The 27,859-nt window shown below is 36.3% G+C and overlaps 1 protein-coding gene across 4 annotated transcripts in view; it reads left to right on the top strand.

Annotated features, from left to right (window-relative positions):
* NRG3 (neuregulin 3) overlaps positions 1 to 27,859 on the top strand; it is a 1,193,746-nt gene that overhangs the window by 1,118,624 nt on the left and 47,263 nt on the right. The gene's annotated exons all lie outside the window — the stretch shown is intronic.

Genomic DNA, 27,859 nt, shown 5'->3' on the forward strand with positions numbered 1-27,859 from the left:
AAGTAATTTTAAAACTTTTTAAATTAAAAAAGAAGTCAGAAATATAACAGAAAAATATGGTCATTATAGCCTATGATGCCAAAAGAGATTTATTTTTCTCTAAATATGGTAGTACATGCAGGCAGACAACAATCTCTGCAGCTGTCTGGATACAGTCGCTGTTACAAGAACTGTTGTTATGACGTGACCAGAACAAATAGTAAATCTGAATATTCCACGTACTTTTATTGCAGGTTATATGCAGAGACACCACAAAAACTTGAGGATATTTCAGAGACCTTGAAATTAGGTTCAATTCAGTGGTAACCAGATTTTTGAATCAGTTTCCTTATGAGTGATGTGTAGTTTATCATGCTTCTAGATATATCTTTGAGGGAATCTTTGCTTGTAAAGTGGCAAGCACCTTCTACTGCTTCTGTCTTAGTTGAATCATGACTGTTCTTATCTCTTGGTGCTAATCTTATCATCTTCTTGGATCCTATAGCTCACTCCCTGCTGATGTATACTTGTAACCAAACCTCTGTTGGACAAAAATTTCTTCCATTGCTGGATGAAAAGTTACCTAGGAAGTCCTTAAGTTACCTAGGAAGGAAAGATATGGCTAACTGTAGTGTAAGATTACCACGTATCAAAAACACCCCTTACTGCTCTTTGTTTTGGTAAAGAAGATGAGACTCAAAAGTCACATTTTGAAATAACAAAAGGATCATTTGATCCAAGTCTTTCTGACGTTAGAGTTTATGAACTTTTTAATGGACTACAATATTTAGTATTAAAGCTGGAAATCACCATAGATAGATGAAAGGAGTCAGTGTTTGGTTTGTTAGTTTGTTTTGTGTTTTTAGGTGTACCTTTAAGGTTTACTCTGGAGACTTATATATGTTTAGTCTTCATATTATATTCCAGGACCTTTAGGTTTTTTTTTTTTTTACATAGATCTGGTGAGTCCAATTTTCTCATTCATATTTGTGAATTAAGGAGACCTGGACATATCTGCTGTCATTGAATAAAGTGGTATGGCAGACTCCTCCCTTGCTTGAGAAAGCTTCACAGCACTTTTTGTGTAGATGGGCTTATTGCAAGATTTACATTGGGTCAAGAGTTGGAGAGATGTTAGGCTGAGAAACCTCAAATATGATGATGAAAAAGGACAGCATTCTCAGTAGAAACCCTAATTATTCACAGGTATTTACTTTTATTTCCTTTGTCTCGTTTTCTTTTCCTTCCTCATTATACTCCCTACATTCCATAAATTGATGAATATTCTATTTAAAGTATAAGTACTACAAGTATACAAGACTGCTCATTATAGCATTAATTTTAAAGATGCAAAATTAGAAATAATATAAATGCCCATATATCTTCACCATAATATAGATTACTATACAGCCAATAAAGAAGATGAAATAGACCTCTGAGCAATAACACAAAAATGCCCATAATTTTGACTTTATTGTAGTTTTAAAAGACAGGTTAATGGGAATAATAAACAAGCCACAGAAAATACATGCAATGACATAATTGAGACTCACTAACATAACTGAAAAAAGCTAAATATAAAAAAGTACTTATATTATGGTTCCACTTATGTAAAGTTTAAAAACAAGCATAGCTAATCTCTGGTGTCAGAAGTCAATTTAATGGTTACATTGTAGACAATGTGGTTGGGACTAGGAGTGGGTATATGGATGGGCCCCTCCTCTGGTACTAGTCTTGTCCCATTGCTTGATCTGGGTGTTGTTTACCTATGCATATTCCTTTTGTAAAATTTCCTCATGCTGTAAATGTATAATTATGCATGTTGTATGTGTTACATTCTGGTATAAATTTTATTTTAAAGACAATAATTTGTATTTGGAAAAAATTAAAATGTGGGTTGGACAGCAAAAGGACTTTCTTAGATGGAGTAACAGATGTGGCTAGCCAAGAGAAACTGCGAGCTAGATTTATAGGGAAATAGAAATTCTGACAAGTAGAGGAATGCTGATAGGTTACCAAGTTTGGCAGTGCAGGGGCAGGGGCCGGGGCAGGGCCAGAAAAGCATTCCAAGAGAAAAATCGGCCTTGCTATCTTATTTCTAGCTCTAGTTTGCTTATATCCATCTATCATTGCAATAAATTGTTTAGAAGCCAAACTTAAAATGGATTAAGTTAAATATTATTAGCACTGATGTTGATAAAGGAACATACATACTTATTATTGCTATCATTAATTTTATTTTAAGGAGATTCAGTGTATCTTTGTACCTGAAGTCAGTGAATTTGACAATGCCTGTTTTAATTATTCATTTTCCTTTTTCACACAGGGACTTGAAACTTACTTGTTTTCAAATGGTTTAAATGCTACCTCTCAAATCCAACTTTCTCTATGGATTTTCCTGGAAATTTTTATCATGGTATATTAAAATAATAACAATAATAATGATGATGATATTGTTATTGATGATGATAATGATGAAGACCCTTAAATTTTATGAACATTTTCAGTAAGCCAGGCCCTGTGCTTGTTAAACACTTACAAGCCATTTCATTAAAACTTCCAATAATCTGGCAAGGGAAGTATTATTAGCATGGCCCTTTCACATTAAAAATTGAGTCATAGATAGGTTTAATGAAATTGCCCAAACTCACACAAGTAGTCAGGGAGGGTGCTTAGAAACAAATCTCTATTTTCTAACTTTGGACCTACCTTGTCCAATATGGAACCACTAACCATATGTGACCATTGAGCACTTGAAATGTTTCTATTTCTATTGGCCTCAAATGAGATGAGTAAGTTCAAAATACACAGTGGATTTTAAAGATTTAGTACTAAAAAAGGAAAAAAAGTAAAATATTTTATTAACCCTTTTATAGTGGTTTCTTGTGGAAATGAAGAGATATGTTAAGAGAAATAAAATTTTTAGCTACAGTTAATTTTGCCTTTCTTTTTTGGCCTCTTTTACTGTGTCTTAGCTGTCTTAGGTAAACATGAATCTAGGCTCCCAGGGTTGGAAATACAGACCTCCTGCTCTGGGGTGGAACTCGGTAATAGGGATGTTTGAAAAGCTTCCCTAGTATTTCTAATGTACCACCAGCAGAGAGATTCCCTGTCTGGAGTCCAGAAGCCTGTGCTGTATTGTCTGATACCAACCTGATCAGGTATAGCCCCTGATGATATAGTTACAACATAAGCCTGAGAAGTGTGAAAAGCTACCAAGCTGTTGGACTGAGCAGTTCATCAGAGAGCTGACTTTGCAGATGACACCTGTAGATCATGTTAGATCATACTAATATTGAGGGTACGGTAGTTAGATTCATTTAAATTACAATTTAACCTGGCTAAGGGAGGTGAAGATCCATTAAACTGATCTGGGGAGGGTTGGCGGTTATAATGGGCCTGACTGTTCCTCTATAGGAGGTATAAATGGTTTTAGTCCATTAGACTCCCTATTCTCTCAAAACAAATAAAATACTGAGTCTTATATGCCACTGGATCAAATTCTCCTCACTGCCAAAAAAATAAGATTTTATAATTCTGAGTCACATATCTGCTAGTGAAATGTGACTTTGCCAGTGAACAGAGAATCCTAAATGATGAAACAGGCGTTAAGGGTTAAAACTTGGGATCATTACTACATGTTCAGGAACAAAGGAACTCTCAGACCTTCTAACAGTGAAGTGGAAAGCCAAAAACTGGTTTTACCTTAGCATTGAAAACTCATCCATAGATTTATTTTCATGCAATCTTCTTTTTACTAATAATGTATTTGTGGGAGAGATAGCACTTGGAAAGCCAGTGCATGTTAGACATACCAATGAGAAGACCTGGGGCTTTAATTTTTTTCAAAATGTGTCTTATAGCATTCACTTATCTATAGTCAGCTACAGCTGAGCTTTTTGGGAAAGAAGGGAGAGAGGAATACAGGGTTTTACAGGGAAGGTTTATATTTGGTGGGAAATGAGGGGGAATAAAAGGAAATTACAGGTTGAGAATGAATGTGTTTATACATTTAAACTGTCATTTCCTTTTAAATATCATTTTTTGAATAATGCACATTTAAAAGCATTTGCATGGAAAGATTATACACTATTTCGAGCATCAATATTTTATTATGAAGTGATTCTTTACTTTGCAAAGTTATTTATTTTTTTCAATTTATTTTAATTGTTGTTCAAGTACAGTTTTCTGTCTTTTACTCCCATCCCAGCCCCCGCCCCGGAGTGCTCTCCACCTCCCTCCCATTTCCACCTCCCTGAGTTTTTATCCATATGTCCTTTACATTTGCCCCCTTTGTCTAATATTAATTGGCTGTAGACAGTTGGGTTTATTTCTGGGCTCTCTGTTCTGTTCCATTGGTCTATGTGCCTGTTTTTATGCCAGTACCAGGCTGTTTTGATTACAGTGGCCTTGTAATACAGTTTGGTATCAGGTATTGTGATCCCTTTGACTTTGTTCTTCTTTCTCAAAATTGCAGCTGCTGTTTGTGGTCGTTTATGGTTCCATAAAAATTTTTGAAGTGTTTGTTCTATGTCTGTGAAGTATATCATTGTTACTTTAATAGGTATTGCATTGAATCTATAAATTGCTTTGGGTAGTATGGAAAGTTTGATGATGTTAATTCTTCCAATCCATGAATGAGGTATATGTTTCCATTTTTTTGTGTCTTCCTTGATTTCTTTCTTCAGTGTTTTGTAGTTTTCTGCATACAGGTCTTTTACCTCCTTGGTTAGGTTTATTCCTAGGTATTTTATTTTTCTTTTTACTATATCAAATGGGATTTTCATCTTTATTTCTGCTTCTGTTGGTATACAAAATGCCTTTGATTTCTGGATATTGACTTTATATTTTGCTGTTCTGTTAAATTCATTTATTAGGTCAAGCAGTTTTTGGGTGGAGTCTCTAGGATTTTCTATGTACACTATCATGTCATCTGCAAACAATGACAGTTTTGTTTCCTCCTTGCTGATTTGGATGCCTTTTTTTTCCTTTTCTTGTCTGATCTCTGTAGCTAAAACTTATAGTACAAACCAGTACTATATTGAATACAAGTGGTGAAAGTGGGCAACCTTGTCTTGTTCCTGATCTTAGTGAAAAAGATTTTAGTTTTTGCCCATTGAGTATGATGTTGGCTTTAGGTCTTTGATATATGGCCTTTATTATGTTGAGGAATGCTCCCTCTATTCCCACTTTGCTGAGTGTTTTTATAATAAATGAGTGCTGTACCTCATCAAAAGCTTTTTCTGCATCTATCAATATGATCATGTGGTTTTTGTCTTTGCTTTTGTTCATGTGATGAATTACATTTACTGATTTGCAAATATTGAACCATCCTTATATCCCTGGGATCAATCCCACTTGGTCATGGTGAATGATCTTTTTAATGTATTGTTAAATGTGGTTTGCTAATATTTTGTTGAGGTTTTTAGCATCTATGTTCATCAGCAATATTGGCCTGAAGTTTTCTTTCTTTATCTTGTCTTCATTTGGTTTTGGAATTAGGATGATGCTGGCTTTATAAAAAGAGTTCTGGAGTATTCCATCATTTAGGATATTTTGGAATAGTCTGTGAAAGAGTAGGGGTTAGCTCTTCCTTAAATGCTTGGTAGAATTCTCCTGTGAAACCATCTGGTCCAGGGCTTTTGTGTGACAGGAGTGTTTTTTTACTGCTTCAATTTCATCAACTATTATTGGTCTGTTCAGGCTTTTTGCTTCTTCTTCCATGAACTATGGAAGATTATATTTTCCTAGAAATGTGTCCATTTCACCTACGTTTTCAAGTTTCTTGGCATACAGTTCTTCATAATTTCTTACAATCCTTTGTATTTCTGTGGTGTCAGTTGTAATCTCTCCTCTTTCATTTCTGATTATGTTTATTTGGGTCCTCTCTCTTCTTTTCTTGATGAGCCTGCTTAAAGGCTTGTTGATTTTGTTTATATTTTCAAAAAACAGCTCCTGGATTCATTGATCCTTAGAATTGTGCTTTTAATCTCTATGTCATTTAATTCTGCTCTTGGTTATTTCCTTCCTTCTACTTGCTCTAGGCTGTCTTTGTTGTTCCTCAAGTTCTTGTAGGCGTAGGGTTAGGTTGTTTGTTTGAACTGTTTTTGTCTTTTTTTAGGTAGGCCTGTATCTCTGTGAACTTCCCTCTCAGGACTGCCTTCTCTGTGTCCCATAAGTTTTGGGTTGTGATGAATTCATTTTCATTTGTTTCCAGACACTTTTTGATGTCTTCCTTAGTTTCATTCTTAACCCATTCATTGGTTGATAGCATACTATTCAATCTCCATAAATTTGAGTGTTTGGGGTTTTTTCCCTTGGGGTTGGTTTCTAGTTTCATTTTTTGTGGTTGGAGAAAATGCTTGGTATGATTTCAGTTTTCTTGAATTTGTTGAGGCTTGTTTTGTGTCCTATCATGTGGTTTATCTTTGAAAATGTTTCATGTGAATTTGGAAAAATGTGTATTTGAAAAGAATGTGTACTTAGCTTCTTTGGGATGAAGTGCTCTACATATATTAGTTAAGTCCATTTCATCTAGGGCATTGTTGAATTCCACAATATCTTTGTTGATATTTTGTTTGGAAGATCTGTTCATTTTTGACAGTGGGGTATTAAAATCTCCTACTATAATTGTTTTGCCCTCAATATCTTTCTTGGAGTTCTTTAAGATTTTCTTTATATATTTGGGTGGTCCTATGTTGAGTTCATATATATTTAAGATGTTAATGTCTTCTGGGTGGAGTCTTCCCTTGAGTATTATGAAGTCATCTTCTGGGTCTTTCTTTATGGTCCTTTTTTTTAAAGTCTATTTTGTATGATATGAGTATTGATACCCCAGCTTTTTTTCCTGTCTGTTTGCTTGTAAAATTTGTTTCCAGCCCTTCACTTTCAGTCTGTGTAGGTCTTTTATCCTGAGGTGGGTCTCTTGTAGGCAGCATATGTGTGGGTCATGCTTTCTTATCCATTCAGCTATTCTATGTATTTTGATTGGAGCATTTAATCCATTTACATTTAAGGTTATTATTGATAGGTACTTATTCATTGCCAATTTTGTACCTGTGTCCCTCTCTCTTTTCCTTCCTTTCCTTAGAGAAGTTCCTTTAGCATATCTTGCAGAGGTGGTTTTGTGAAGGTATATTTTTTTAGACTTATTTTTGTCTGGGAAGCTCTTTATTTGGCCTTCTATCTTGATTGAGATCCTTGATTGCTGGGTAATGTAGCCTTAGTTGCAGGCCTTTGGTTCTCATTACTTGGAATATTTCTTGCCATTCTCTTCTTGCTTGGAGTGTTTCCATTGAGAAATCAGCATCTAACCTTATTGGGGCTCCCTTGTATATGACTTCCTGTTCCTTTCCTGCTGCCTTTAAGATTCTCTCTTTGTCTTGGAATTTTGCCATTTTAATGATGATTTGTCTTGAAGTGGGCCTCTTTGGGTTTCTCTTGCTTGGAACCCTCTGTGTTTCCTGGATTTGTGTGACTTTTTCTCTCATCAAATTAGGGAAGTTTTCAATCATTATTTTTTCAAATAGATTTTTTACCCCTTGCTCTTCTTCTCCTCTTTCTGGTATCCCTATTATACCAATATTATCACGTTTCATATTGTCTTGCATTTCTGTTAGTCCCTCTTCATTCTTTCTGAGCCTCTTTTCCTTTTCTGGGTGTTTTCTTCTACTTTGTCCTCTAGCTCACTGATCTGATGTTCTGCTTTATTGATTCTTCTTTGGATTTCTTCCACTGTATTCTTCAGTTCAGAAATTGTATTCTTCATTTCTTCTTGGTCCTTGCTGATATTTACTATTTTCTTTTTTCATGTTGATATAGTTTGCAGTGAGTTCAGGTTTCTTGTAGCTCATTGTGAGCTCATTGAGCTTCCTGATAACCATTGCTTTGGACTCAGTATCTGATATTTGACTTACTTCTATTTCATTCAGCATTCTTTCTGAGACTTTGTCCTTTCCTTTCATTTGGGGATTGTTTCTTTGTCTTCCCATTGTTTGTGAGACTTTTTTGTTAGCTTCAGCTTCTTAAATGGATCTGTTTTGGCTCCATGTGTTTATGGTATGAACTTCTGTGGTCGAATACCTGTGAGATTCAGTGGTGTAGTCTCCTTAATCTCCTGAGCTCACTGGTTTTGGGCTGTCGTTTAAGTTGGTTCTGTGTTTGTTTTGGGGTTTTTATTGTTTTGGTGTCTTTCTTTGGGGTCCTTTCCACCAGCTGGTTATGTGAGGGTCACTCTCTCCACCACCTTTTGTATTTTGTTGTGCTGGTGTGGGCAGGTTTTGTTGAAGCTGGTTCTTCCAAGTGTACAAGGTTTTGGGGATTCTCTTTTGCTCTTGTTCAGTTGTTTGCCCTGGGTAGTTTTTCCACTATTTAGTTGTATTTCCAGATAGGTCCTTGATTGAGGCTTTTGTAGTTTTCACTCCCTCCTTCACCTTCTTCTGTTGTTATCTGTTGATGGTTACCTTGTCGTTGGGTTTCCTCTTCCAGTGGGTTTCCTGGTGTTCACCTCTTCCAGCTACTTTTTTTTTATAATCATTTGGAGGGGAAGGCAAAATGGTTTAAGACAGCAAGAGAGTATTCTATGATATTTACAATAGCAGCCGGTAGAGGAGAGATAGGAAATCCTTTGCCTGTGTATAATGTTAACTGTGCTATTCTACCCAACTAGCCACTTTTTAAAAAGGATAGAAAGAAGATAAGACTCTTATTGGGGAGGGAAGGATTGTGAGTTGGATCTAGAAAGCAGTGAGGTTGTGGGAGATCAGATTCTGAGGTAAAGTGAGAGCAAAGGATAGCAAATAGGTGTAGTGTGTGAGAGAATAGAGTTAACCACTACAGTAATAGAGTTCAGGAACATGTGAAGTGGGCTAATATCTGGCAGTGTTGCTGTGAAGTATTTACAATTCTATGGAACAGGTATTAGTCACATTATATTACAGCAACAATCATATGACAGAATCTAAGTGTTCTGGATAACAAGAATAGGGGGTATAGGACCTTGAGTTGCGTGCTAAAGGAACACAAGTGAAGTGAAGGACAATAAATTAGCACTACACTATGAAAGAGAAAACAGGAGGAACCTGTCAAGTGATACAATATAACCAGCCAAACAAAAAAGATGATACAGAAATAAGAGGAATAAGAAAGTACTATTAACATAAAAGATATAAGAATAATGAAGCAGTAATAATACAATTATTCAATAACTTGCAGGTTCTATGTAATAGCAAAGTGAAATTTCTTCCACTGTTTCACCTGTTGGGATGCCCCCTCTTTGGGTCCAACTCTGGTCTTTTCACAGTTCCAGGTTTTTTTCTCTCACTTGTGGGTATTTTTTTTAAAAAGGAGAAGAGAGGAAGAAGAGATAAAATTGGAAAGAAAGGAAGAAGGAATGAAACAAGAAAGAAGGAAAGAGAGGAAAAAGGTATTGAAGAATAAAACAATAATAAAAATTAATAAAAGATTACTAAAAAACAACAACAAAAAAAATCTCTTGTTGGTCTCAAATGGGACAAACCAGTTTTTCTGGTCTTGCTGGCTGCAGCAGGCTGAGGGGTGATTGGTATGGCCTTTCTCCCTTCCTGACAGCCAGTCTTGCAGGCACTCTCCCCAGAGCTAGTCTGGTGCCTCTCCCCAGTGCCTTGGGTGTATGATCCTGGTCTTTCACAGAGCACTCTTTCCCTGAGGTTACCACTGTGGGCTGGGGTGTGGGCATGTGTGCTCATGTTTGGCCAGTCTGCCTAGGTCCTTAACCAGTGCTATGGGGGTGCAGAGGTCCTTCCAAGCTGCCTTTCTTGCAACCTTCCAGGCAACCTCAGAATCTCTGCCTGGCTGGGTGGGGGTGGGGAGTAGGCTGAGTGGCTGTTGCTAAAAAAGTCCCCAAACAGTTTTTCTTTTTGAGAAATCCCTCCTACTCAAGCCTGCCACTCCTTACAGTCCAATTCTCCAGCCAGACTGATTATCCGGGTCAGTGCCTGTCACTGCGCGACTCTCGACTCTCAACTCTCCCAAGCCAGTGACCACAGACTCTGTGGGTGATTACAGCCCTTGTTTGTTTGCATTTTTTTCCTTATTACCCTCTCTGTGACTTCAAACAACCAGGTCTCTCCCAGTGCTGCTTAAACCTTGTTTGGCTGGTGAGGGAGGGAGCAGTTGACCGGGTTCTCTCCCTGTGTCAGGCCTGCTGCTCCCAAGTAGTTTGTAGCAGACCTGGCTGTGGGCACCTGGCCTGGGGCTACAGCCGCCCTGGTCCCTGAGTTTGTTCCTGAGATCTTATTGTCCTGAAGCACTCTTTTAACCTTCTGGTTTTTCAGTGTCTGCTACAATTTTTTGTCTCTTATTTTCATACATGCTGGGGTACTGTTAGCTATTTGCTCTGTTCCTCCGTGATTGGCTAGGTTTTTTTCCTGTGTCTAGAGGGAAGTGGAATCTGCTCCCTCCTACTCCATCACCATCTTGACGTTCTCTACTTTTCAAAGTACTTTAAATGATGCCCTGTCACAGTGGACTACAAAGAGCCACAGAATGAATCTGTGAGGTAAAAGGATAGCTCTCTGAGAAAGGGGTGGCTATTACCAGGTAGAGGCTCACCCAACCCAGAAGCTGTTGAGTTCCACAAAGGCCTGTTGAGTATCTTTCCGTGTGCAGAGCAAGCATGAGCCAGGCATAGGAATTCAGGAATGAAGATGATATTCTTTCCCTTGAGGATCTCTCAGTGGTGGTTGTGGAGAAACAGATATGTCCATTTGGGGCATAAGAAAAATACAATTATGGAAAGATGCAAAAAGTATATAGAAGGGAGAGCTTCCAGATCTTATAGTATAGGAGAATTTCCAGATCTTATAGTATTTATTCTGATTTTTTATGGATCAATAGTATAATAGCAAATATTCATTTGCTAGGGCTGCTGGTAACTAAGTAGGATTAAGTAGCAGAAATGTAGTGTGCCACACTTCTGGAGGCTGGAAGTATAAGATCAAGGTATTAACAGAGCAGAATCTATCCCCCTCACGGTCCTTTCCTCCTAGCTTCTGGGGTGTTCTGGAAATTTTTTACTTTCCTTGACTTGTCGATGCATTAACACAATCTCTGCCTTCATCTTCACATGATGTTATTCTTATATTCATGTTCGTCTCTTTGTCCAAATTTCTTCTTTTCAGGCAGACATGATATTATTGTATTAGGATTCATCTTAATGACCTCATCTTAACCTGATTATCTGCAAAAGTCATGTATCCAAAGATCATTTCACAGGTACTTGGATTAGTACCTCAACATCTTTTGGGAGATGCAATTCAACTCATAATAGTAGGAATCCTAAGGTAGAGGTGGGAAGGAGGCTTTCAGGCACACATATCACTGTGTTAAAGATATGGAGCATTTTAGTAGTTTCCAGTCACCTCAGGCCCCCTGCACTCAGGTGGTTGGGCTGGAAGCTCTCAAGCAGCATTCTCCTGGATCCTTGAGGGAGGATTTGGAGCTTGTTTGATGTTCCTGATATTTTTATTGGAAACCATTTTTATTGTATTTTTCCCATTTCTGTTTATCCCCCTTACACCCACTTTCACCTCTACCCACTGCCCTGTGCAATCATGCCTTCTTTTCACATACTTTCTCAGTGCCTTGCCAGTGTGTCTTTGATCTTATTCAACTCATGATAAGGATAGACTTCATTTGCCATCAGGATGTCTTTTATCTTGATATTTTTCTTTAATAGTTTATTTATTGGGCCATATATTTTCTTTTTTTGTGTGTCTTCAAGTTAAAAAGTTCACGATAGCACCCTGGCTGGTGTGGCTCAGTGGATTGAGTGCCAGACTGCAAACCAAAGGGTTACCGATTGAATTCCCAGTGAGGGCACATTCCTGGGTTGTGGGCCAGGTCCCTAGGAGGGGGAACATAAGAAAAACCATACACTAATGTTTTTCTTCCTCTCTTTCTGCCTCTCCTCCCTTCCATCTAAAAAATTAATAAATAAGATCTTTAAAAAATATAGTACATGATAGCTTGTTGTGAGGGGTTAGGGGTCAAGGGATTAAGCAAAAAGGGAAAAAGACTCATGGATATGGACAACAATATGGTGATTGCTGGGGAGGTGGGGGAATAAGGGGACTAAATACTAATGGAAAAAATACAATATAGATTAAATTTTTTAAAAGAAAAAAGTGGAAAAATGTACCAATTCCGATTTCCAACAGTCTGTTCTTTTTCCTTTCATTTTCTTTCCTAATCAAAATTAGTTTGGTGTTCCTTGTAAGATCTTAATATTTTAATCTATTCCCAGCATTTGTTGATTTTCAAGAACAAAATTTAGGAGGACTTATTGTTCCATGACTAATAAATGCTGGAATAAATCCACTTAGACTTAATCCAGTTAAAATGAAAAAGAAAAAGCAATAGGGCTTCAATAAAGAAAAGATTGACCTACCCAGATTAAGGGGTTGATGTAATGAATAGAAATGAATACTAGAGTTAGGGAGTTAGGAAGTGAAGGAAATGAACTCCCTATTTCACAAATAGGTAGTTAGGAAGTTAGGACATGAACTCACTATTTCGGAAATAGTGAGTTCATTAGTTAATTTTGTGGCATTATGATGACTTTTCCCTCTTAATATAGACTTTTAACTGCAGAGTCTCTGATGATGAAAACTTGGATAAAAAAGTCCAGTGGTTTTGTTAAGTTAACTCTAGCATAAACTATCTCATGAGTAATCATGTTTTCATTTGATACCTAGTGGTTGCCCCACATAGGATCTTGTATGCAAATGTTGATATGAGGTGGTCTAGGTGAAAAAGCTTTGTTCTTATATATGATGTAAGATGTGTATGCATGTGTGCATTTATATTTAATACTGACATTACTTAGATGCCAGCACACTTTAAAAAATTATGTTTGAGTTTCATGTCTTATGGTCTGAATTATTAAAACTGGTAGTACAAAGAAAAGTTCCCCAAGAAGAAATGGTCTCCTAGGGCCTCAGAGTTGGAGGGGACATGAAGCTACCTTTTAAAATATTTCCTCTTGCTGAAGTTTATAGGGACACACAGTTCATCACAGTCACCCACACCTCTATTCTTAATTTTGGAAACTGCACAGGAAAATAGTATAATAAAATAGCAACTACAATTTTCTTGTGGTATTTTATTTTTCTATCTGGTATTGCTTGGTGTGTTTTTTGTAGAGAGACTTCTAAAATTCTAAAGACTTGTGTTTTCCAAAAGCATTCTTGTCTGGCAGCTTTGCACAACGGGACCTAAACTGTAAGATCTCTGGTTCAGCATGCACTTTTGAAGCCCGCATGTTTTGCAAGAATTCTGTGTCTCTGGCAACCAAGAGCATACTTTTATTCTCAAAGGATATATGTAAGGGAGAGTGTGATAGATGCCCATGCCCCAGTGAGGATCATTTGCTTTACATCCTTCAAAATATCTTAGCAAATTCTGAATGACTTGTTGAAAATACAGTTACCAAAAGTAAAAGGAACTATGAATAAAGAAAATGAAATAAAAGTAAATGTCTTCAATGCAGGTCTCAATGAACAGACAGTGGGGCCCAGCATAGCAAGTCACTGACTGCCTGGAGGTAAAGCTAGTTCTGCACAAGACAAGTAGTATATCTTAAAGTCCTGCTTCTTTGGTGGTGTTGTGGTTTTGTTTTGTTTCTGTTTTCACTTGGATACTAGCTCCAAGAGAAAAAGGGGAGATGGAATAAACTGGCATTTTGTGTATCAATTGTATGCCATCTATTGTTCTAGACACATTATTTATGTTCTCATATTGAATGTCTTAACAAATAGGTGAAGTATGTAGTATTCCCCCATTTTATTAACAAAGACCATGGATGAGAGAGTATAAGAGAAGTTGTAGTGGGTGTTTAAACCCAGGTGTACCCACCAACCAAGCATAATGCTTCCTGAGTGAGGTGGGCAACACAGGACAGTTAAGGGCATCACTGGTCTCTTCTTTTTTTAAAAAAATATTTTCTTTATTTATTTTTCGAGAGAGGGGAAGGGAAGGAGAAAGAGTGGGAGAGAAACATCAATGTGTGGTTGCCTCTCATGCATCCCCTGCCAGGAACTGGCCTGCAACCCACGCATGTGCCCTGACTGGGAATCGAACTGCGATACTCTGGTTCACAGGCCCGCGCTCAATCCACTGAGCTACGCCAGCCAGGGCTGGTCTCTTCTTAAATATAGGCCAGGCTGTGCCAAAAAGATTTTTTTCCACTGGTCATTTGTCAGTTTCCAAAATTTTACTGTAACATCACCTTCTCTAGTTTCTGCCTTTATAACATATATGTTACAGAGAAGGAAAAAACAGAAGATCAGAATTGGGAACTGGAGATAATAAAAACATCCTTTACCAATTTCTATATAAACAAAGATTAGTTTTGCCCTCAAAAATGACTTTATAATCTGGGCTTTTAAAAGTGAAATGCAGCCCTGGCTGGTGTGGCTCAGTGGACCGAGTGCCAGACTGCAAACCAAAGGGTCTCTGGTTCTATTCCCAGTTAGGCACATGCCTGGGTTGGGGGCCAGGTCCCCAGTAGGGGGAACATCAGAGGCAAACACACATTGATGTTTCTTTTCCTCTCTTTCTCCCTCCTTTCCCCTCTCTCTAAAAAATAAATAAAATTTCAAAAAAGAAATGCAAGGATATTAATATTCCATAAAATAACAATTATCATATATTAGCTTTAATCAAATTAAATTGACAGTGTTTAACAATTTACTGCCCACCTCCCCCAAATGGCAATTTTACATGATTCAGCCTAATAGTTAATGACAACTCAGAGTTAGGAGCTACAACACTGCACATTTTAGCTCATTCAGTCCTCACCATGTCTGTACAATGAAGTTAATTGTAACTTCAAGTTACAAGTAGGATGTTCACTGCCTTCTGCAGTTAGGCCGGAATTCTAGACTCTACATTTATGCCAAAGTGGTAGAAACAGGGTAGGTTTGGAGAAAGTACATTTGCCTTGCAGCACATGACAGAGGATCTAGAGAGTTACAGGGCTACCTTCATGATTTCATCAAAGACCCCAGTGACCTCTGTCACTAAATTAATGGGCTGTATTTCAATTGGCCTAGTAAAAGTATCCAATAACATATCCTTCTAGAAAAACTATGTGTTGATTCATGATGTTATCAAGTTTTGGGTTTTAACTTTTTTTCTTGCTTGCTTGGCTAGTCTTTTTCATCTCCCCTCCAGTTTTTTTCTGTACACTCTCCTGAAATTTTGGAATTCCCCAAGGTTCTAATTTAGTCATTCTATTATTTCTCTATAGTTTTTCTTGGGACTATCTTATAAACACACTAGTTTTGGTATATATATAAAATCTCCAGTTAATATTTATATCCAGAACCTTGTCACTACCTCTTAGCCTAGATTTACATATTTAAATTTCTACCTGACATCTTCACTTGGTTATCTTCTAGGCCCTTAATACTCACTGAATATAAAACTGAGCTTTGTTACTTTTTTCCTCCAAGTCTGATCCTCCTCCAATATGCTCTTAGTTAACAGTATCACCATCTAGTCCCTTACGTATTTTCAACCTGTTTTTCCATTTCTGTTTATTTTAATCTCCACCATGGTTGTAACTACTATTGTACAAACATCCCTCCTGTTTGACCCAAGTGGATATATAGAATAACTCCTAATAAAACCCTGCATTTATGTATACCTTCTAATCTTTTTTCCACCATGCAGAAAAAAGAAATGTGAGTATATCACACTATGCTCCTCTCCTTTTAAATACTTTGGTGTCTTTCTGCTGTTGTAATATCATGTTCATTGCATAGCAAGTCCCCATTGCCTCTGATGCGCTGCTAGGCTGCTGAGCAGGAAAACAAGGCTCATGCAAAGACACTGGGAATAGGTGAAAACTTCCAGATTCCAAAACATGTCATTTTTCTCTCTTACCCCAGGGCCTTGGCACAGGCTGTTTTTTCTTTCAGTACCCCTTTCCTAATCCCCATTTCTCTTGTTTAGTTGACTTATAATCTTATACTTCAGATCTCTGATCTCTCATCTCTATGAATAGGTTAATTGATCATATGCTTTTGTAACATTGTATACCTTCTTGTTAAACATTTATTACAGTTGGCATTTCATACCACTGATATATCCTGATAGGGAATTGAAGTTCATAAAGATAAAGTAATATCTTTATCTTTAATGGTTGCTCGATTAAAAGTAGCTAAAATGAAAGTCAAATCCACAGTTGCCTGACTCAACCCTTTGTTTCTTGCACCTCCCCATGCTAGCTCTTGTGTAACACTGTGAATCAAAGACATTGATAGTACCATCACTGTGACTCCACTTTGGTCTGCAAACTCACTCAGTCTTTCGAGTTTTATTTTTACTCTTGATTTAAACTCAGAATTGATTTTGTGCATTTCCCCAGACTATGTTTGAGTAGTTCCAATAAGAATAAAAACCCCACCTAGATTTTACAAATATATAGTTTAGTGAATACAATCTTATTTTTTGTTTTATTGACTATTATTATCCATTATTTCATAATTATTTTTGTTGGGACAGGTCAGGGGGTAGATAATCATAAGCAAGCCATGCTTCTTCCACTGCAGTCATCAACTTACAGCAATGAAGTGAAATGCAATTCTTTATAGTTGATACCAATACTTATTTTACTTCAAGTTCAACTTGAAAATTTAATGAGCTTACAAATGTGGGGATAGAAAGGATGGCATCCTTTAAGATAGCAATGTGTCCAAGCAGGATCTCAATGACACATTTTTAATCCCTTTAATTTAAATCTTCCAAATGTGAAATGTCAGTCTCCATTTACTCAGATAACTGGATGATGCAACATTTTTCTTAGGCTTACTTTCTGTTTTCTGATATTTCAGTCTGAATAAAGACACCAAAAGTGGGAATAAAACCTAAGAAGAAAGACAAGAAGGGACAGTTCTAAAACTTTGTTTCCCAACACACTTCTGTAGGAAAAAGGACTGAGCGATATGTAGTCCTATTTAAAGATAGTGCATGCTCAGAAAGAAAGAAAGAGAGAGAGAGAGAGAGAGAAAGAAAGAAAGAAAGAAAGAAAGAAAGAAAGAAAGAAAGAAAGAAAGAAAGAAAGAAAAAAAAAGAAAGAAAGAAAGAAAGAAAGAAAGAAAGAAAGAAAGAAAGAAAGAAAGAAAGAAAGAAAGAGAAAGAAAAAGGAGAGAAAGAAAGAGAAAGAGAGAAGGAAGGAAGGAAGGAAGGAAGGAAGGAAGGAAGGAAGGAAGGAAGGAAGGAAGGAAGGAAGGAAGGAAGGAAGGAAGGAAGTCCTAGAAATCAGGTTTTGTACACATAGATTTTAATCCAGGTCATTTGTGTTTAATACTCATTTACCTAATTAAAGGTAGAGTATGGTGATTGACTTTGCTAGTCGAGAAATATCACAAATCATGGACTCATTCACATTAGCTTGCCCAGGAAGTTTCTGGGGCATTACAAAAGTCCCCCAGCAAGTCCTGATATTGGGAATTCTGTGCCATGAGCCAACTCTCAGCCTGGTTTTCTGGCTTTGGGTTGGTATCAACACTCAGTGAAGCTAGGCCAAGACATAGAACTAAACAGTTGACCATTGCAGGTGTGGAGTGTGTTAAGAACCATACATAAACACAACCATGCAGAGTGTCTTCCTGGACCCTGACTAGGCAGCCTAAAAATCACCCAGAAAACCAGGGCCTGGCAATCAGATGGTAAGGCAAAGAAGATGAACAACGAGAGTATTTATCTATCCATAGACCAAAACTAAAGTTTCTTCTGATGCCTGGGAACAAATACCTTCATCAGTATCCTTATGGCACTTCAACCTCTGCAAAGGACTTGTGACAGAGGCACAGTGAGGAGGCATGTTTGAATGTGAAAGCCCCAATGAGAAGAGTCAAGCCTAGAGTTAAAAATGGGTGGAGTCAGTTGCCATTGGTCAACTTGGGGAAGGAGGATTTGTGTGAAGCCTGAGAGAGCATAGTGTGAACAAAGGAAACATTAAATCTTAAGAGCATCCCTGGGTGCTCTTAAGCATGAGTGGATATTTCATGAACAGCAGCAGAAAATTCCTATAAATCCTGAAATATCTATTTATTCACTAAGTAACAAGATTTAGGGTGTTAACTATGTGGGAAGAACTGCACTTGGCACCAGAGAAACAGTGGTGAGTTAAATGAATAAATCAACAAAATCATGGTCTCCTGCACCAGTGATGCTTGCAGTGCAGTGCACGATTTTTTGAGTCAGTGACATTTAATTTTAAGTCAAAAGGTGAGTAGGCACTTAAAAAACAAATATGGATAATATTTCAGAAAAGGATAAAGAAAAGCATGTATCAAGGCTCTATAAGTAAATCTTAGACATGCTAGAAGAAAAGGAGAGGAGTTAGTATGGGTGGATGGTGTTGCATCAGGCATGTATCTTTTGTATCATATATATCCTTTATGTAGTTCCTGTATTCTTTGCCCCAGGATTAATACTGTTGCAACTATAACTGACATAAAATAAAACAACTAAAATTTATCATTTGATATATTTTAATATAAATGTTCATTCATTAAAATATTATCATATTTGAGACAATGAATATACATATAACTCTCCGAAGTTTTTTCATGTTATTCTGAGGTGTCTTTCCTCCACCAAAGGCCCTCTGTTCCTGACCCCAGATATCTACTTACATGCTTTCTATATACTATGCATTTATTTCCATTTTCCAGAATTTTATAGAATTAGGATAATGCAACAGGTACACATTTAATTATTCTAAGCTTCATGTGTATTCTTGCTTATAAAGAGCTCATTCATTTTTATTTCTGAATAATGTCCCATTGTATGATTATATTACATGTTGCTTATCCACTCACCTGTTAGTTGGCATTTGAATTATTCACGTATTTTTACTATTAAAAATAAAGCTGCCATGAGCCCTGGCTGGTGTAGCTCAGTGGATTGAGCTTGGGACTGCAAACCACACAATCGAGGTTCGATTCCCAATTAGGGCACATGCCTGGGTTGCAGGCCAGTTCCCAGCAGGGGACTCACGAGAGGCAACCATACATTGATATTTCTCTCCTTCTCTCCTTCCCTTCCTCTCTAAAGATAAATAAATAAAATCTTTAAAAAAATAATAAAGCTGCCATGAAATTTTATGTACATAATGAACATTTGCTGTCATTAGTCTTGGGTAAATACCTAGAAATGGAATGGCTGCATCATAAGGTAGACATATGTTCAACTTTCATAAAGTTATTTCTTAACTGATTATACCACTTTACATTTCATCCAGAAATACATGAAAATTAAAAGTTGTTTTATATCCTTGGTGAGTTTTTTTTTAATTTTAATTATTCTAGTAGAAATGTCATATATCCCATTGCAGATTAATTTCCAATTCCATCATGACTAATGACATTCAGCATCTTTTAATGTATATACTTGTCATCTATACATCTTTAGAGAAATGTTCATTCAAATCTTTGGTCAGTTTCAAAATAGGGTTATTTGTCTTCTTATTGACTAGCAAGAGGTACACCACATATGTTGTATGTACAAGTCCATGTCACTGAATATATATTTCTATCAAATAGTCCGTATTGTTCAATATGTAGTATAAGTCTGTACTTTGAAGAGCAAACATTATTAAGTTTGATGAAATCTATTTTATTGATTTAAAAATTCTTGCACTTTGTATCTGTTATGTTGCAATTAGGAAATCTTTGCCAAACCCATGGTTATTAAGATTTTCTCCCATATTTTCTTCTAACAGTTTTAGAGTGTAAAATTTTACATTAAGGTCTAAGGTCTAGGTTAATTTTTGTGGATATGGCAGTACTATCATTATAATGCCATTTTTTTGAAAAGATTCTCTTCCCTTTGAATTATCTTGGCACCTTCACACAAATCAATTAGCCACATATTTTTGCATATAATTCTGGACTCCCTTTTTTGTTCCATTGATGTACCTGTTTATAAGTAGCCCAATATGATATTGCCTTGGTTACTGTAGTTTTATAATAAGTCTTGGGACAAAGTAATTTAAGTACTTCAATTTGACTTATTAGCTATCAAAACATTGTTTTGGTTACTCTAGATCTTTTGTATTTCTACATACTAGTTAGAATCAGCTTGTAAATTTCTTTTTTTTCTTTTTTAATTTTTTTCATTTAACTATTTCTCAATTACAGTATTCTATCTTTTACTCCCATCACAGCCCACCTCCCTTAGTTGTTATCCATGTGTCCTTTATACGAGTTCCTGTAAATCCTTCCCCTTTTTCCCCTGAAATTCCCTCCCCTCTCCCCTCTGGTCACTGTCCCCCTGTTCTCTATTTCAGTGTAATTGTTTTTGTTTTGCTTGCTTGCTTGTTTTGTTGTTTAGCTTCCTGTTAAAGGTGAGATCATATGGTATTTGTCTTTTACCACCTGGCTTATTTCACTTAGCATAATGCTTTCCAGTTCCATCCAAGCTGTTGCAAAGGGTAGGAGCTCCTTCTTTCTTTCTGCTGCATAGAATTCCATTGTGTATATGTACCATAATATTTTGATCCATTCATTTACTGACGGGCACCTAGGTTGCTTCCAACTCTTGGCTATCATAAATTGTGCTGCTATGAACACTGGGGTGCATAGGTTCTTTTGGGTTGGTATTTTAGGGTTCTTAAGATATAGTCCCAGCAATGGAATTGCTGGGTCATTAGGCAGGTCCATTTTTAGTTTTCTTAGAAAATTCCGTACTGTTTTCCATAATGGTTGTACCAGTCTGCATTCCCACAAACAGTGACCTAGAAACCCCTTTTCTACACAACCTCTCCAACATTTGTTGTTCGTTGCTTTGTTTATGGTAGCCATTCTGACTGGTATAAAGTGGTATCTCATTGTGGTTTTAATTTGCATCTCTCTGATAGCTAACAATATTGAGCATCTCATCATGTGTCTCTGGATCCTCTGTATGTCCTCCTTGGAGAAGTGTCTGTTCAAGTCCTTTTCCCATTTTTTAATTGGGTTATTTGTTTCTTAGAGTGGAGTTGTGTAAGTTCTTTATATATTTTGGAGATTAAACCCTTGTCTGAGGTATCATTGGCAATTGTGTTTTCTCATGCAGTTGGTTGTCTTATCACTTTAATACTATTTTCTCTAGCCTTGCAGAAGCTTTTAATTTTGATGAGATCCCATTTGTTTATTCTTTCCTTTTTGTCCCTTGCTCTAGGTGACATATCAGTAAAAAAGGTGCTGCATGAAATAGCTGAGATTTTCTTGCCAATGTTCTCCTCTAGGATTTTAATGGTTTCATGGCTTATATTTAAGTCTTTTATCCACCTTGAATTTATTTTGGTGTATGGTGTAAGTCAGTGCTCAAGTTTCTTTTTTTTTTTGCACGTAGCTGTCCAGTTCTCCCAACACCATTTGTTGAAGAGGCTATTTTTAGTCCATTTTATGTTACTGCCCCCTTTGTCAAATAGTAATTGGCTGTAGACAGTTGGGTTTATATCTGGGCTCTCTGTTCTGTTCCATTGGTCTATGTGCCTGTTTTTATGCCAATACCAGGCTGTTTTGATTACAGTGGCCTTGTAATACAGTTTGGTATCAGGTATTGTGATCCCTTTGACTTTGTTCTTCTTTCTCAAAATAGCAGCTGCTATTTGGGCTCATTTATGGTTCCATATAAATTTTTGAAGTGTTTGTTCTATGTCTGTGAAATATGTCATTGGTACTTTAAAAGGTATTGCATTGAATCTCTAAATTGCTTTGGGCAGTATGCACAGCTCGATGATGTTAATTCTTCCAATCCACGAACGCGGTATATGTTTCCATTTGTTTGTGTCTTCCCTGATTTCTTTCTTCAGTGCTGTGTAGTGTTCTGCATACAGGTCTTTTACCTCCTTGGTTAGATTTATTCACAGATATTTTATTTTTGTTTTTGCTATATGGAATGGGATTTTTTCCTTGATTTCTGCTTCTGCTGATTCATTGTTAGTATACAAAAATGCCTTTGATTTCTGGACATTGACTTTGTAACCCGCTGTTTTACCAAATTCATTTATTAGTTCAAGCAGTTTTTGAGACGAGTCTATAGGATTTTCCACGTACACTATTATGTCATCTACAAACAATGACAGTTTTGTTTCCTCCTTTCCAATTTGGATGCCTTTTATGTCCTTTTCTTGTCTGATAGCTGTGACTAAAACTTGCAGTACTATATTGAATAGAAGTGGTGAAAGTGGACATCCTTGTCTTGTTCCTGATCTTAATGTAAAAGCTTTTAGTTTTTGCCCTTTGAGTATGATGTTGGATGTAAGTCTCTGGTATGTGGCCTTTATTATATTGAGGAATGCTCCCTCTATTCCCACTTTGCTTAGTGTTTTTTATCATAAATGGGTGTTGTACCTTATCAAAAACTTTTTCTGCGTCTATTGATATGATCATGTGGTTTTTGTCTTTGTTTTTGTTTATGTGATGTATTACATTTACTGATTTGTGAATATTGAACTATCCTTGCATTCCTGGGATGAATCCCACTTGGTCATGGTGTATAATCTTTTTGATATATTGTTGGATGCGATTTGCCAATATTTTGTTGAGGATTTTAGTGTCTATGTTCATTAGCGATATTGGCCTGAAGTTTTGTTTCTTTGTTGTGTCCTTATCTGGTTTTGGAATTAGGATGATGCTGGCTTCATAAAAAGAGTTTGAGAATTTTCCATTCTTTTGGATTTTTTGGAATAGTCTGTGGAGAATAGGGGTTAGCTCTTCCTTAAATGCTTTGTAGAATTCTCCTGTGAAACCATCTGGTCCAGGGTTTTTGTGTGATGGGAGCTTTTTGATTACTGCTTCAATTTCTTTTGCTGTTATTGGTCTATTCAGATTTTCTGCTTCTTTTTCATTGAGTTTTGGAAGATTATATTTTTCCAGAAATTTGTTTATTTCACCTAGGTTTTCAAATTTCTTGGCATACATTTCTTCATAGTAATTTCTTACAATCCTGTTTATCTTCTCAAAGAACCATTTCCTGGATTCATTGATCCTTAAAATTGTGCTTTTAGTCTCTATGTTATTTAGTTCTGCTCTGATCTTGGTTATTTCCTTCCTTCTACTTGCTCTGGGCTGTTTTTGTTGTTGTTCCCCGAGTTCTTGCATTTGCAGGGTAAGGTTGTTTGTTTGAAATATTTCTATTTTCTTTAGGTAGGCCTGTATTGCTATAAACTTCCCTCTCAGGACTGCCTTCGCTGTGTCCCATAAGTTTTGGGTTGTTTTGAGTTCATTTTCTTTTGTTTCCAGAAACTTTTTGATTTATTCACTAATTTTATTCTTGACCCATTTGTTGTTTAATAGCATACCATTCAGTCTCCATGTTTTTGGGAGTTTGGGGTTTTTCCTTTGGGGTTGGTTTCCAATTTCAGTCTCTTGTCGTCAGAGAAAATGCTTGGTATGATTTCAATTTTCTTGAATTTTTTGAGGCTCATTTTGTGTCCTATCATGTAGTGTATCTTTGAGAACGTTCCATGTGCATTTAGCTTCTTTGGGATGAAGGGCTCTCTGTATATATATATTAGTTAAGTCCATTTCATCTAGGGTGTGGATTAATGCCTCAATATCTTTGTTGATCTTTTGTTTGGAAGATCTGTCCATTTTTGATAGTGGGGCGTTAAAATCCCCTACTATAATTTTGTTGCTGTCAATATCTTTCTTGAAATCCTCTAAGATTTTTTTGATATATTTAGGTGCTCCTATGTTGGGTGCATATATATTTACGATGTCAATGTCTTCTTGGTGGATTCTTCCCTTGAGTATTATGAAGTGACCTTCTGGGTCACTTTTTTTTGTTTTTGAAGTCTATGTTGTCTGATATGAGAATTGCTACCCCAGCTTTTTTTTCCTGTCTGTTTGCTTGGAAAACTTGTTTCCAGCCCTTCACTTTTAGTCTGTGATGGTCTTTTGTCCTGAGGTAGGTCTCTTGTAGGCTGCATATTTGTGGGTCATGCTTTCTTACCCATTCAGCTATTCTGTGTCTTTTGATTGAAGAATTTAATACATTTACCTTTAAGGTTATTATTGATAGGTACTTATTCATTGCCATTTTAGTACCTATGTTCCTCTCTGCCTCTCTCTTTTCCTTCCTTTCCTTAAAGCAGTCCTTTTAGTATTTCTTGTAGGGCTGGTTTAGTGGAAGCATATTCTTTTTGACTTCTTTTGTCTTGGAAGCTCTTTATTTGGCCTTCTATCTTGATTGAGAGCCTTGCTGGGTAAAGTAGCCTTGGTTGTAGGCCTTTGATTCTCAGTACTTGGAATATTTCTTGCCATTCTCTTCTTTCTTGGAGTGTTTCCATTGAGAAGTCAGTAGCTAACCTTATTGGGGCTCCCTTGTATGTTACTTCTTTTTTCTCCCTTGCTGCCTTTAAGATTCTCTCTTTGTCTTGGAATTTTGCCATTTTGATGATGATGTGTCTTGAAGTGGGCCTCCTTACATTTCTCTCGATTGGGACTTTGTGTAATTCCTGGATTTGTGTGACTTTTTCTCTCATCAAATTAGGGAAATTTTCTCTCATTACTCTTTCAAATAGGTTTTCTATCCCTCCTTCTTCTTATCCTTCTGGTATTTCTATTTTTGGATATTATTATGTTTCATATTGTCTTGCATTTCTCTTAATCCCTCTTCATTCTTTCTGAGTCTCTTTTCCTTTTCCTGCTCTTTCTGGGAGATGCTTTCTACTTTGTCCTCCAACTCACTAATCCGATCCTCTGTCTCATCGACTCTACTTTTAATACTTTCTACTGTGTTTTTCAGTTCAGAAATTGTATTCTTCATTTCCTCTTGTCCCTTGTTAATAGTTTCCATTTCCTTTTTTATGTTGATGTAGTTCGTGGTGAGATCATTGTAGCTCCCCTGTAGTTTCTGGTAGCTCATTGTGAGCTCTTTGAACTTCCTGATAACCAGTGCTTTGAATTCAGTGTCTGATAGTTGACTTGCCTCTATTTCATCCAACATTTTTTTTCTGAGGTTTCCTCCTTTTCTTTCATTTGGGGATTTTTTTCTTTGTCTTCCCATTGTTTGTGAGACTCTTCTTCTTAGCCTCAGCTTCTTAGGTTGATCTGTGCTGACTCCCTGGGTTTATGGTGTGAGCTTCTGTGGTGAAATGCCTGTGAAATTCAGTGGTGCAGTCTCTTTTGGTTATCCTCTCGTTCTCTGCTTCCACCTACTCAAATATGCATCAACTTTTAGCTTCTCTCCTACAGCAAAGTGAGATTTTTCTCTCTGACTCTACCATTGGGAAGCCTCTTCTATGGGTCCAGCTATGGTGTTTTTGTGTTTTCAGGTTGTTTGTGTCTCTTGTGGGTAAAAGAAAGAAAAGACAAGGAAAGAAATAAAAGAACAGAAAAAAAAAGGCAAGGGAATGGAGGAGAGAACAATGAGTTTGGAAAGAAAGGAAGAAGGAATAAAACAGAAAATACAAAAAAAGAGGACAAAAGTATTGAATGATGAAACAATAATAAAATTTAAAAATATCAGATTATGTCTGGTTCCTATTTTCATATATGCTGAGCAACTGCTGGGTGCCTGGCTTCTCCTCCACCAATCGTACAGGATTCTCTCTCTTGTGTACAAGGAACTGGAATCTGCTCCATCCTACTCCATCGCCATCTTGCCTCCCCTCTCCTCAATTTCTATAACAAAAAACAACAATAACATTCCTCCTGAGATTTTTAATAGAGTTGTAATCAATCCATCTATTACCTTGAGAAAAATTGACATCTTAATAATATTGAGTCTTTCCACCTATAAACATGATATAGATGTGTGTATACACACACACACATATATATATATATGTACGTATGTATATATATGTATATATGTATGTATATACATTCATTTATTTAGGTTTTCTTTAAATTCTCTCAATAATGTTTGGATAGTTTTCACTGTACAGGCCTCACGTATGTTTTGTTAATTTTATCTCTATGTGTTTTATATTTCTGATGCTATTGTAAATAGTAATATTATGTTAATTTCTCATTATTTTTATTAAGCAGACATACATTCAATTTTTGTATCATCTCTCCTGAAACCTTATAACCTGCAAATTCACTATGCTTCCTTATTAGTTATTCCATCTTTGTAGATTTTATCAGTTTTCTGCATAGATGATCATGTTGTCTGAGAACAAAGATAATTTTTCCAAACTAAATGGATTGAATTTCTGTATTTTGCTTAGTGCATTGACTAAATTTTCAGTACAATGTTGAATAGGAGTGGTGAGAATATGTATTTTTGCTTAATTCTTGATCTTAGGGGAAAAGCTGTCAGTCTTTTATAATTTATATGTATATATTTAAATATATATTATAAAATATTATATATAATTATATACAGATATATATATATATATATATATCCTTTATCAGGATGATGAATTTTCTTCTATTTCCAGTTTTTGAGAATTCTAATCAAGAATAAAAGTTAGATTTTAAATGATTTTTCCTTTAATTAAATTTTTTTCTAATAATTAAATAATTTTATTGACTGATAAAATTGTGAATCAGTCCTGGCTGGTGTGTCTCAGTGGACTGAATTCTGGTCTGTGAACCAAAGGGTCACCACAACTGGGAACTGGGACTGCAACCCAGGCATATGCCCTGCACAGGAATTGAACCAGTGACCTTTAGCTTTGTGTGATGATGCCCAACCAACCAAGCCTCACTGGTCAGGGCTTATTTACTAATTTCTAAATATTAAATCAACCTTGCATTCCTTATAAAAACCACACTTGGTCTTCTTGCTGGATTTGATTTCCTTAAATTTTTGTGAGAATATTTGTATCTATGTTGATGAGGAATATATGCCTGTAATTTATTTTCTTTTTATATCTCTGTCTAGTTTTCATTTATAAAGCTAATGTTAGTATAACAGTGAATTGGGATGCTTTTCCTTCTCTTCAATTTTTGGTGATTGTGAAGACCCTGAGATAATAGAAGACAATTATATCCAGAGAAATTAGTCTTCTATAAAAAGTCAGCATTTTCTCTGACTGAATCATTCTCTTACTTCAGTGTGCATTAGAAACACCTGAAATTTTCTTCTGCATAGACATTTTGACTTAGAAGATCCAAAATGAATTAATAATTGGCCTTAACAAAGAAAAACAAATCCTCCCCAGGTTATTCTGTTATATAGATCTTTATTTTGAGAATTCTTAGTCTATTCAGTGTTTCTCAAATTATGTTTCATAGACCAGAAACATAAGAATCACCTGGGATTTTTTTAATGTGAATGTTCTTCCCCACTTCAGACCTACTACATCAGTTTCTCTGGGAGAGAAAGAAGGTGGCAGTCTGCCTTTCAATAGCTCTCGAGGTGACTACAACACACACTAACATTTGAGAACTACTGCACTATGTTAATAAGAGGAAATCAAAAAGGAATAAAATGCAATTAATTTTATATATTTTTTGTTATAAAGAGAGATGATACATTCTGTACTGACTTATTTTTTGGAACATATATGGAAGATCTGAAAGAGTGGGAGAGAGAGTAAGTGAGATGTTTGCATAGTGTGAAGAAGGTATGGATAAACTTTAGAAAAATGCAGGAGCAGGCTGATGAGATTGTTAGTCACTATTGGATGTCTATCTACCTAAGAAATGTGACTGTCAACCTTAATGGGCATTTATTTTCCCAACTGTGTAATTTTTCTCTCCAATATGAATTGTTCAAGGTAGAAGGGTAGCAGTTTCTTGGATTGTACACAGTTATTTTTCCGAGTGAGTAAAAGACAATGAGAAAAACATGCAGTAGATGAGGTTATTTACAACAGAGTAAATGGCAGTAATCATATTCTGTATGGTGTATAAAAAAGAGAAATGAAGACAAGGAGAGG

This window comes from Artibeus jamaicensis, unplaced genomic scaffold, assembly GCF_021234435.1.
Source record: "Artibeus jamaicensis isolate MK-2021 breed Jamaican fruit bat unplaced genomic scaffold, CSHL_Jam_final contig_332, whole genome shotgun sequence".
Taxonomy (NCBI): domain Eukaryota; kingdom Metazoa; phylum Chordata; class Mammalia; order Chiroptera; family Phyllostomidae; genus Artibeus; species Artibeus jamaicensis.